The sequence below is a fragment of the Sceloporus occidentalis genome, unplaced genomic scaffold (genome assembly GCF_023333645.1).
Source record: "Sceloporus occidentalis isolate IW3139 unplaced genomic scaffold, rSceOcc1.0.p SCAF_6, whole genome shotgun sequence".
In the NCBI taxonomy this organism is placed as follows: domain Eukaryota; kingdom Metazoa; phylum Chordata; class Lepidosauria; order Squamata; family Phrynosomatidae; genus Sceloporus; species Sceloporus occidentalis.
Window position 1 is genome coordinate 98,526,050 of NW_028316986.1, and position 12,147 is coordinate 98,538,196.

Here is a 12,147-nt window from a genome sequence, read left to right on the forward strand (position 1 = left end):
GAAAACAGCATTTTGTGTAGATTACCCGACACATACGAGGCATAGCTGTATCCCTCCTTCATTATTTGCTAAGAGCTGGGGACTTCTTTTCCCCTGGATTGCAGCGCTCAGTTGGCCAGAGACATGTAGCTTAAAATAGTAATCTTTCCAGCTTTTTTCTCCTTGCTTGCTACTTTGAAGCAATTTTAAAGCAGAGTAAATTTGGACTTCTTTCAAATATTGGAACAGTAAAGGCTGCAGGTTCAAAGCCCAAGAAAACCATATTTCCAAAATATTCCAGAAAGTGATACTTGGTTGACCTCTGAGAAGGCTGATTCCATTCTGAGGTTTTGCTTCAGACCTGAAAACCTTACTGTGATTGAGTGACATTTCTAGTAAGAAAAATCATTTAAGGTACATTCTTCTGGTTTTCATTAAGAATGCTTTGGTACAGGACCAAAACAGAGATCAGAAACATTGCGCATGAGTGTTGTTTGAAACCACAATGAATACTTCTTCCAAGCATTTAAGTCTGTCTACAAACTAATTGATTGATGTATCAAGAGGCATTGTCTTCTCATTTTTGATTGGACATGTACTTCTTCACTAATTTCATAATATAAGGAATCAATTAGCAATTTTCTTCTTGCCATAAGAGTCATGCAGTTTTTGAATCCTATTCACAATTTTGGACTTATTCTGCACAAAATTCGCATGTGGAACTTTTACACAGGAAACATTTTCTGAACAAAAAATATCATTTTTGCACAGAAAATGCTGTTTCTGTGCAAAAAATGCTTCTTTCTGAACAAAACAACCACATGGGAATTTTGCACAGAATAAGTTCCCATTTGACTAAACTGTTGAACACATCATGAGATGATGAACACATCATGAGATGATGTGATTCTTATGAAAAGACAATAATGCTTGGTGCAGTGAAAGTAGGAAAAAAGGGAGAGCACAGTACAAGTGGACTGATTCAATCAGGTTTGCTGAGTTTGCTGAGCATGACTCTTGATGACCAGGTCATGGAGGTCTCTCATTCATGGGATAGCCACAAGCTGAAGTCAACTTGATGATAAACAACAAAGTTCTAAACTAGAAGGATTCTAATCAGTCCAGGATTCTTCCTGTCAGAGTTTCTCAACTCTTGTTTCTCAAAACTTATTTATTATCATTTCCAAACATTCTTTCTATCCAATTTTTATTTGTTTCTTGTTTTTGTATGCCTTGAGATGTTTTTCAACTTACAGAAAACCTAAGGCGAACCTATCAAGGGATTTTCTTGGCAACATTTGTTCAAAAGAGGTTTGCCATTGCCTTCCCATGAGGCTGAGAGAGTGTGACTTGCTCAAGATCACCCAGTAGTTTTCATGTGCCTGGTATAGACGGGCAGGGAGTGGTGTGCCAATTCTAGGGCTCCGGAGCATGCACCGACCACACGCTCTGGAACCCTAGTCCGTATGGACTCCATCATCATGGTGGCCTCCTGTCTACATGGCAGCCACCATATTGACATCACCACCGCACAGCGTCCAGACATCACTTCCAGGAAGTGGCATCATGGTGGCGCCCTTTCCCCTTTACGGCAGCCGCTTAGAGCGGCTTCTTTTTGGCAACGCATCAGTGCCATGCGGTGCGGCTGCTGCGGCACCAACTAGGGGGAAAGACGGGCAGCACAGAGCCTCCTGTTTGTACCGGGCCATGGTCAAGCTGGGAATTGAACCTTGGTCCCCAGAGCATAGTCTAACACTCAAAATTTTATACTACGCTGGCTCTCAGCTATTTTTGATACATGTTGGTAATCATTTTATGGGAAGGGCAGCCAGTGAAGAGGTTGATTAGTGTGAACTACTAGCATGTGCTGCAGGACAGAGAAAAGGGAAAGAGAATTCCGCCCTTTTTTGGAAACATCCCTGAAAGTAACTGCCAGGAAAAAAATGATCTCACTAATTTCAGCAGTCCTCACTTGAGCAACAACCAAACCAGAAACAACTTAAATGAACACTATAGATTTTTGTGGGTCTTTTGGGCTATGTAGCCATGTTCTAGAAGAGTTTATTCCTGATGTTTCGCCGGCATCTGTGGCTGGCATTTTCAGAGATGCCATCTTTCTCTTTCTCTGAAGATACCAGTCACAGACGCCAGTGAAATGTCAGGAATAAACTCTATGTACACACACAAACATATATTTTTGATAATGAATGATCCCATAAAAAACTGTTTCATTTTAAACCATTGTAGCAATTCATATTACTTCTTGTGAAAGCTCCCCTTGTTTCTGAAACATATGTCTCTAATGTTTGACATGCTCTTTGAAATGTTCGTGCATTGTTTCAGTTCTCTCAAAGTGGGAGTGGTTAGGAGTGTGAATAATCTTGTGTCATGGCTCCTGTAGGAGTGCCACTGTCTCACATTTTCCATCTTTCCACCATCACCATGATGTACAAGTCCTTGGTAATCTGATAAAACAAAAACTTTATTTCTTCCACTTTTAAATGCTTATTTTCCCAGTGGCCGTTATGAAGCTTTTACAGTACAATCCAGTAAAGGTCTACTCAGGAATAATCTCATTGTTTTCTGTAAAATTTACTCTCAGGAATTATTCAGATAATCCAGGTAGAATCTGGGTTGAATCTTTGTTGTTCACATGCCTTTCAAATGCATCAAATTAATTTTGGAGGGAAAACCCATTTAATCCGGGACAATTGATGTTGGGTTTCCCCCCAACTTTTTCTAAAAGATTAAGATTCTCAGTTGTGTGAATGACTGATGTGGACAGACCCAGGACAAACCAGGCTAAAATTCTGCGTGCCTTAAATGTGCTTTGAATACATTCACATAATTGACTTCATCTTTATTTGAGTGTTGATAAGTAAGAGCAACTGAATTTGCAGAGATTTACATAGATGTGGTTCCATAGTGTGAACAACAAACCATGAATTAGATTATTCACATCTTCATGCTAAAAACACCAATGTGTGAAAGACCCCTCATATAAACACATATAAGATTGCAAATTAAATCATACTCTTGAGAGTGGGGAAACGATTATTTAGATTTCTTAGTCTTGTATCTCTTATCCCCTGTTTTTGTGCTTCTATTTATTCTGTTACTTCAGATTACTAGTTCACAGCTGTAAGCATATTGAGCAAGTGGTTCTCTGGTTTGGTTTACAAAACTTGGCAAGGCATTTCTTCAGTAGCATAACCAATACATCCACTAAGACTGAAGGGGGAAAATTCTGGTCTTGGTCAATTATAACTGTCTGTGCAATAAATACAGTCATGAAATTGGGGTGATCAGCAATTTCTGAACAGATTTCAGTGACTGCATTTGTGCTGCCTGTTGGGATTTATTTATTTATTTATTTATTTTTACTAAACAGCATTTGCAGTCTTTGATTAGAAAGCAGATTGGTTTTCTCTTTAAAATCAGATTTATTTCACAGCAGCTACCATCATGCTTTTCTCTCAGCTTAATAGGAACAAACATCCGCCAGATTCAATTTCTTCAGCCCTCTGAAATGGCCATAGCTCAATAATGGAAAGGTACTGAGGATGGGAGAGCAGGCCTGCTGTCAAACCCCAAGCTCAGGCTGTGAATCTCTCCAGCATAAATAGATCTATTCCAGCCTCAGAAAATTGCACTCAATTGCCATTGAAAGCCAATACACAAATATGCTTCCAGTCTCTTCCAGATGAATTTTAGTAACAATTCCAGTGGTTAGAACAAGTTTACTATAAATTTATAGTTAACTATAGAACACAAGATCAAAACCTCAATTTTATCCAGTACATCACTCAAGATAAACTTTCTGCTTGTCACTGATTTCCAGGTTGCATGTTCAAAATAATTTACTAAGGATTAGCTGTGTCTTTAGATATGTTGCCATACATGCATAGCAGAACAGTGGATGGTTATCTTGGCTTTGTTATTTCTGTGACAGCATATTCTCATCAGATAGCTGTCTAGCCTCTTTTTGAATATGTCCAGATAAAGTGACCCCACCACTTCTCTAGGTAATTGATTCCATAATCAAATAGCTCATACCGTCAGGAGGTAATGCTCAATTGAATTGTATCCTCCTATAACTTAAAACCATTAGACCTGGTCCTACAGTCTGTGACAGCAGAACCCTTTAGATATTTAAAGAATGTGATCATGTCACTCCTTTGTCTTCTCTTCACCAGGGTGAACATGTCCAACTCCCTCAACCTTTCTTCAAATGTTTTGCTCTGCACACCTCTTATCATTCTTGTTGCCCTTCTTTGAACCTTGTCTCCCATTTGTCTATTATGACTGTTTCCCAGACTTTAATCCTTTAGATGTTTAGACTTCAGATTCCAGAATTCCTGGCTGTTGCTAAAGCTTCTGGGAATTGATGTTCAAAACATCCAGAGGGCCAAAGCATTAGTCTACATCCTTTCTAAAATGAAATGCAGTACTCCAGATAAGGAGTGGTTGTGGTCCTATCTCTCAGGCAGATTCTAGATGGTGATGCTAGGGGAGAGTTGCTCCTCTAAAAGGGAGCTTAAATTTGGAGTCCCTCAGGGCAACATTTTGTCCCCAATGCTATCTAATATCTACATGAAACTGCTGGGGGAGATCATCCAGAGGCATGGGGAAGGGTATTATCAGTACACTGATGACACCCAACTATACCTCTCCATGCCCCAGACCAGAGCTTCAACTAAGGAAGGCATCTCCCCTCTGAATGAACGTCTTGAAGTGGTAATGGGCTGGATGAGGAAAAACAGATTAAAACTGAATCTGGATGAAATGGAGGTGCTAGTTGTTGGAGGTTCTAATCCAGGTATGGAGGTTTGTCAACTGGTCCTTGATGGGGTCACACTTCCCCAAAACAGATTCTACAGCCAGGAGTGCCTGTTATCAGCTTTGGTTGATACGCCAGCTGCACCCCTTCCTGGAATAAAGCTCTTCATGGCTTGGGTCCAGCTCACTTAGGGGATCGCCTTCTTACATATAATCTGCCCCACACATTGAGGTCCTCTAGTAAAAATTTACTGCAACCAGCCAAAACTAGGCTGGCTGCAGTTACACAGAGGGCCTTTTCTTCTGCTGCTCTCAAATTATGGAATAGTCTGCCAGAAGATACCCGACATATCACTAGTCTTGATTGCTTTAAAAAGGCAATCAAGATATATCTCTTCCAACAGACCTTTCCAGATTAACTTTCCAGCAATCTTCTATTAATTAAACCAGTTGTTTAATCTTCTACTCTAACTGCCGCTGTCCTATTTTAATAACTGTTTTAATAATTGTTTAATAATTTAATTGTATTTTATTGTGGGTGGGAGGGTTTCGGAGAGTTTGGGATATAACAATGATTATATTTTACCGATGCTTTTGTTGTTAGCCACTTTGATCTTTTGATTTGTCTGGAGAAGCGGGATAAAACTATATTTTATTATTATTATTATTAGTAGTAGTAGTAGTATTAGTGTAAAATACAGTGGGACTATTATTTCAATCTCCTCCTGTCTTGGAAACTACAGTTCTATCAACACAGGCTAAAATATTATTTGCTTTCTTTGCTGTAGCATCACACTGCTGAGTCATGTTCAGTTTATGATCAATAATAATTCCACAGTCTTTTCACATATGTACAGCGCAGCTAAGCCAAGTTTTCCCCATCCTATAAATGCATTTTGGTTTAGAGAGTACGTCAGTAAGTTCTTCCAGTACTTTGGGATACAGTTCATCTGGCCCTGTAGATTTGAATTCATTTATATTAACTAGGTGATTCCTGACCACCCCCTTGTCAATTTTGCTTTGCAGTCTGGATCCCTTGGCATGGTCTTTTCTGATGTATGGATGCACATTCTTTTTGGGAGAAAACAGAAGCAGAAATGGTATTGAGGCATTCTGCCTTTTAATAATAATAATAATAATAATAATAATTATTATTATTATTATAGCATTTTTCCATTCTTTCCAAGCTTCACCACAACTTTTTCCTCTTGTTTTGAATGTATCTGTACCCACCCTCTTTTTTTTTGCTCCCTATTTGCCCAGCTGGTTTCCGATCATTCTGAGCTTTAGCTTGCTTTATACAATTCCTGCCAGCTTGGGCTATACATCTGTACTCTTCCTCACTGATTTGTTCTTCCTTCATTCTTTATACATGCTCTTTTATATTTTCACAGCTTTCTTGGGTTTGCTCTGCAGTCCCATTAGCTTTTTCAGTTGTTTCTCATTTTTCTTCTTCAGGCCAATATTCAATTCTTTCAGTTTTTGAGTTAGGTTACCACATAGCAGGAGATTAAGAATGTGGATGAGATAACTGTGGGGTTGGATTAATGGTGGTCAGCAGATGTTGTGAACAGCATGGGATGGGATGGAAACAAGCATAAGTCCAAGATACAGACATCAACAACAGAAGTGCTATAACTTTGTTCAGGCTGAATTTCACTGATGTAACTTTAGCCAATAACATGGATTAAATTTTGTATAGTAAAGAGTGTTTTGTGGTTCAGTGCTTCCTTTTATTCTACAAAGAGTCTTGCAGAACCTTGAAGACCAACAAATTTTATTTGTTTTATTTTTTGCAGACATCAGCCCTTTTATCAGATGCAGCTCAGTTGAATCTGATAAAGTGGCTTGGAGCCCATAAATGTTTGTACCAAATAAAATGTGTTTTAGTCTTTCGGGTGTCACAAGATTCATTGCATTTGCTTCAATAGACTAGTGTAACTACCCTACCTTGAAATACCGTTTTCTGTCCATATTACAGTATTTTGATATTCTTCACCACATGCTTTTGGTGGAGGGAGGGTTAGAGGTTTTAAAAGAAATCTTATCTATTGGTCATGGGCAATTTCACATTGATATAAAAAAGATTCAGTTCTTATGATATGGCTTTTTGGGGTTTGCTGGTTGTTGTCAGTTCAGCATCCCTAATTCCATTCTTTTTTTGGAGGCTATTTATGGCTGCACACTGCAGAAATGATCCAGGCTGACACCACTTTAACTGCTATGATCTATCTATCTATCTATCTATCTATCTATCTATCTATCTATCTTATGCTGAATAATATGGAATTCTGCAAACTATAGTTTATTGTGACCTCGGAGCCCTAGAACAGAGAATTGGAATTCCATAGCATTGAACCATGGCAGTTAAAGTGATTTCACTCTGGATTAATTACATAGTGTGAATGCAGGCTAGAGCAATTTCTTGGATCAGTGGTAGGGTTCTCCCAAAGAGTTTTTTAAAACAACAACTGGGACATATTTGTTGAGGTAGTCCTATGATTAGGAGATAAACTTTTCTCCTTTTTTCTTGTTTACATTTTTATATTTATAGCACAAAAATGCCATGTGACTGATACACCATAGCACTAAAGGGGGGGGGGGGAGATTTCTGTTGTTATTGTTGTTCAATATGTCTTGAAATTTAAAAGAAACTTACTTGAAGGTGGGAATATAAAGTTGCAGCTGGTGCTGGGAACTGTAAAAATAAAGTTGAGGACAAGAGAAACAATGGAGGTTATTGCATCAGGACGTGTAATGTTCCCATCGAATCCCGGAAATGTTCCGTAGGAGAACGATTTGGGAACAGGACTCATCACATTTGAGAAGTAGTAACAGGATGATAACATAATGTAAAATGATAACACATTTTATAACACAGTACTGCCCTCTGAATGGGTACTTTTGCTGAGTACATTCTCATATCGTCCTGCTGTTATATAAATATGTATACATATATATTTTGTGTGTGTGTGTGTGTGTGTGTGTGTGTGTATAAAATATATTTTGTATACATATACTTTGGACATTATATATATATATATATATATATATATATATATATATATAAAACATATTTCATATTTCATATTCCATGAATATGTGTGTGTGTTTACTGTATATATATCAATAACAATACTATATACACACATATGCAAATGTGAATACACACACACACACACACATACATACATATACATATCCACAAACATGTGCGTGTGTGTGTGTGTGTGTATACCAATATATATATATATATATATATATATATATATATATATGAATTTGCATGTAAACATTTGTTTAAATATGATGTGGGGGGAAACCATTTTGGCTTTGAGGGGAAAAAAACTTCCGACATGTTAACATGCTGATTTTTTAAAAAAATTGCGCCGCATCATACCTGGAAGAACATTAGAGTTTGTAGACGCTCTAGGACAACAGAAAATGAAATTGTGCCAGCTAATCAGAACATGAGGATGGAATGGGAATGGATAGGATTACCGCACTAACTTCTGGAGCGGTATGGAAACGTTTGAGCTGGCTGAGAACTGTTTTTTATGGTTCTCACCCTGGAAAGCTGTTAGGACACTTTGAGCTCAGAATGGGAACTCGATGGGAACCAAACCGTGTGATAAAGTTCATGGCATTCCGCTCTCATTAGGTTCCCAGAACGTTATCAGAATGCTGTGCGATAAGTTTAATTATTTCAGTGTTTAAAGATAGGTGAGAACTACAGAACCTAATATTGCAACATCTCATGTTAGAAAAGTTCTTCAGCTTCTCTTCCATGACTGATGCTGTGGGTTAAGGGAAGGTAAAATCAAAGTATATATTCAAAAGTCAGTATAATGATGCATAGTTCTATCAGTGCACATGCCAGCACTGATATTAAAAACCAAGAAGGAATTTTTGCACTACAGAGAAGCTTCTTCTCAGTGCTGATCTGAGAACTTTCATAAGGACTTGTAACAGGAGTCCTGCTTCTGATTGTCTTAGAAGATTATCTCACGTGACTTATCCCGTTTTATACTCAATGAGATACACACACATTTAACTATCACTGATGGATCTTACCGCATTCTCACGTGGCTGGATCTAGGCAGGCCATGGGCAGCCTGATGTAACCCATGCTTGACCCATGGCTTTTCAAGGATGGGATTTTCCCATCCTTGAAAAGCCGTAGGATACACCTGGGTTGCATACAGGCTGCATACGCCCGACCATGGGAGATCTGTCACTGACAGTTAAATGTGTGTGTATCCCATTGGGGAAAAGACCGGATAAGTTGCATGCAATAATCTCCTTAATGTTGTTCACTGGCAGGAGTGTGTGTGTGTGGAAATGTTATCCACCCTGCACCCCAATCAGAAGCCGAATGAACCTCCTTCATCTGATCCAGCTGCTGGCTCTTAGGGTGGGCAGGGGTGCCATTTATGTAGATTAACACAAAACAGTTAGGGCCAGATGAGTTATGACTCTGTAACTGCAGTACATATAGAATCTGTAACTGCAGTACTGAATACCAGCCATAACTTCAGCTCTAGAATTTGGGGGTTCGAAAGAAAGGCTAGATCTGAGTCCAAGTGATACAATAACAGGGTATGGAAGGAGAAGTGGAAATCCTTTGCTATTTCATTTGGATGGCAGCCTAACACACACACACACACACACTTTTTCAAAAATGCGATGACAACTAATCCATATAAAGAAAGCATTTGGTAGTATGTTATTTCCATAGCATTAACAAATACCATTGCTCTTCCTCAGTAAAATAGCATATTACATGTCAGCTTTAAAGGGATGAATTTGGCAGCAGTCGAATTGCAAATATTGAACCAGCAGATGTGCTTAAACCTATTTGTGAGAAAAAGCTATCTTCATTAAGTACCCACAAAGCGACACCTGAATTAGTGTATAGTCATTTTAACTGGAAAATAGATAGAAGTTTAATTGCCTTGCTTTTAATGAATAATAATTTGAATGATCTCTTTAAAAGGTGTAGGGAATTATGGCAGCTACATTTAATATAGGTCAATATTGCTGCTTTTAATGCAGGACAAACATATGCATGTTTACTTTACTCAGAAGCAATTTTGAAAGTAGTCACTGGGATATCTATTCATGGAGGCAGGCATAGGATCATAGTCGGGGCTGACCAGAAGGAAGAATTTTGACAGGCGACCTGTCAATGTGAAAGTCTTCTCTTCTCTTTGGTAATTAAAGGTACAATAGTCCTGACCCATACCAAAAGTTGCATCTAGTTAGCACCTCCTGCTAACTGGGACAATTAAACATTTTATTCACCATTCTAAAACTAAATATTCCATAATCCTTTTTTTAAAAAAGTTTTTTTCAGGAGAAAAATGCTTTGGAAAATGGGAGGGGGGTTGTTTCCCTTAATTTTGCTGATTTTGTTTTTAAACGAAATGTCAGTCAAGGAAATCTGTATGCAAATTGTATAATGTTGCCTGATAGAAGAAATGTATCTATCTGTGCAGCAAATTTGTGTAATTCTATGAGGAACGCTAATATAAAATAATCCACCACTGCTTTGATTGTGTATCTCTGCACAGTAGGAGTCTGGACTGGATGGTCCTTGTAGTCTCTTCCAACTCTATGATTCGATACACTCAATATTTTTACTGTAAATGCTTCTGGTGATAAGCATTTATTTCTGTAGTGGTTCAAGAAAAATCCTATCGTATAGCCTTTTTGAATGTAATTTGAGTGTCATAACTTCTAGGACACTCGTGACCTATGAATGATAACCAGCATGGCTGCACATGCTGACTAATGCCCTGGCTTTAGGCCAAACAAACCATGAACTTCATGGTTTGTTTATTGTGACATCCAAACTCAGCACTCTGGCTTGTTTGTCCTCCAACAAAGAGACATAGGTCATGGCTTGTTCTCAGGAACTTTGTGTTCTTGTGATAACTGAATGCACCCGATGCAACAAAATGATATTCTTGATTCTGTCATTTCTCAGCAAGTTTATGAAGAAAAGAGAGTATGATCACTCTCATGATGAATATTATACTCATGGAAACACACCATCTGTTTATAATTCAGCATTCAAAAGTCCTATATGCAATGTGGGGTTTGTATTATCTCTGGGGGTTTTAAAACAGAGTTCTGTGGTTAATGTGTTTCATTGTAAAGAGGATATCTGTTTCATCCTATCCTTCTTTCAGTAAGTGTTAAAGAAGAAAAACATCTATTTGCTACATTTTGTTTATAATTCATTCCACATACAATGCAGGCATCTATGAAAGTGATGAAAACTTGTGACTTTGTATTATATTGAGTTATATGCAATCTAATATCTGATTTATATGCAATCTAATATCAAACAAAAACACCATAAGGTGCATTACCAGAAGAATAATGAGTGAAAGACAGCAGCAATATAGTTATTCAATGATTTAGCAGAAAACAAAGCAAACCAGTAAAATGACAGAGAGCTACAGACAGCATCTCATTAAAATCTTGGGATGTGGAATGAAAGAATGAAAAGAACTTTCCAGCTTACCTCAAAGAACATTGTTCTTAAAATTAGCACTAGCCATCTTCTCATATAGTGGCACCAGTTTGTTTTAAAAAACTACATCTAATGTTCAAGTGACAAATTGGGTCATGGTATAATATCCCATCATGCTCACAGCATCTACAGGTATTCTTCTGAATTAAGGTTGTATAGGAAGGTATAGATTATACAGTCTCAGTCATTGTTTGGGCTTCATCAGAGGTTATGATAGTTGAGGTTCCTGAGAAGATGATGAAAAACACAGAAGGAAAGGGACAATGTATTATTAGAGTTGCAAAATTGTCATTTGTAGTGGCAGCTCTGGATGTATCTTTTTTATTTGTACTGGTTTTTTTAAATGCTTTTCAGCATTTTTAATTTTATGTTTTAACTTTTTTAGTGTTGACAATAGTTTGATCCCATGTTAATGTTGCTTCTTTGTGTTTTAACATTTATTATTATTATTATTATTATTATATCCCAACTTTCTCTCAATAATGAGACTCAAGGCAGCTAATAGCATATTTAAAACAGAAGAGATTAAAACTAGGGAAAAACATTAAATAAAGGTAAAACTATAAATGTTATTTTTAAAAAAAGCAATTAAGCAATTTATAAAGCCAAGGCTATTCAACACTGTAAAACATTAAAACTGAAAGATTGTATAAAACCTTAAAACAGTACCAAACAGCATTTAAAGCCCACTTCAGTCAGTTTCTAAAAGCCTGATAGCATAAAAGTGTTTTAACTTGCTAACAAAAAGAGAGCAAGGACAGGGCCATCCAGTTCCCCTAGGGAGGAAATTCTAAGTCTAGAGCTGAGAAGACCCTTTCCTTTGTTCCTTCTAAGGAAGCCTGAGAAGG

The 12,147-nt window shown here is 37.6% G+C and overlaps 1 long non-coding RNA gene across 1 annotated transcript; it reads right to left on the reverse strand.

Annotated features, from left to right (window-relative positions):
• Positions 1–6,093: 6,093 nt before the first annotated feature.
• LOC149311156 (uncharacterized) lies at positions 6,094–11,434 on the reverse strand. The gene is made up of 3 exons (XR_016281609.1): positions 11,291–11,434; positions 7,418–7,456; positions 6,094–6,289 (listed from the first exon to the last, which is right to left on the reverse strand). It is a non-coding gene; the product is annotated as an uncharacterized LOC149311156 (long non-coding RNA).
• Between the last annotated feature and the right edge of the window lie 713 nt (positions 11,435–12,147).